This window comes from Temnothorax curvispinosus, unplaced genomic scaffold (assembly GCF_003070985.1).
Source record: "Temnothorax curvispinosus isolate PA1 unplaced genomic scaffold, ASM307098v1 QBEX01005906.1, whole genome shotgun sequence".
NCBI classification, from domain to species: domain Eukaryota; kingdom Metazoa; phylum Arthropoda; class Insecta; order Hymenoptera; family Formicidae; genus Temnothorax; species Temnothorax curvispinosus.
The window spans coordinates 1,758-2,400 of record NW_020215686.1 but is presented as its reverse complement, the minus strand read 5'-3'; positions in this window follow the sequence as shown (position 1 = coordinate 2,400).

Sequence of the window (643 nt, the reverse complement as noted above, 5' to 3'; positions counted from 1 at the left end):
TACTTTCTTTCCGCGTTTCCGCGTTTCCGCGCTACATGTCATGGCACTCTTAGGGTGCCGTCCCATGGCGCGTATTGCGATACGCGCGTATCGGGCGTATCGAAGTCTGCGGCCAATCACAGACGATCCGCCGATTTTGGTACGCCGAAATTTGCTCCTAAATGTCCCATGGAGCGGATTTCATCAGATTAAGCGTAAGCGGACCAGCGGATCGCCAATCACAGAATCTTTCCGATAGAGCCCTTTCAAAGATTCCGTTGAAACGGATCCGTGATTGACGATCCGCTGGTTACGCTTCCGCTTTATCCGCTCCATGGGACAGTAGGACTGTTTGGCGACGCGTACTGAACACACGCACACAAACACGCTTGTGACGCATGCACCTAAAAGGGCAAACGTCATAACCTCCAAAGTGAAACCAGTTGTACGGCAAAAAATCTATGTTGAGATCGAGATCGCCAAGGTATTCGCCACCGCTTAATCTAGATCCAAATCACCTAGATTACCCCGAGAACAGTGTCACCACGTCGATTTACATTCCAGATCCAGATCGCCCTCGTTTTCTCCTCGAAAAGGATCATTTCGCTTGCATTCGCCGAAGAATTTTTGTGACTTTTGCGTGACATCGGTGTACGGCAGTGTC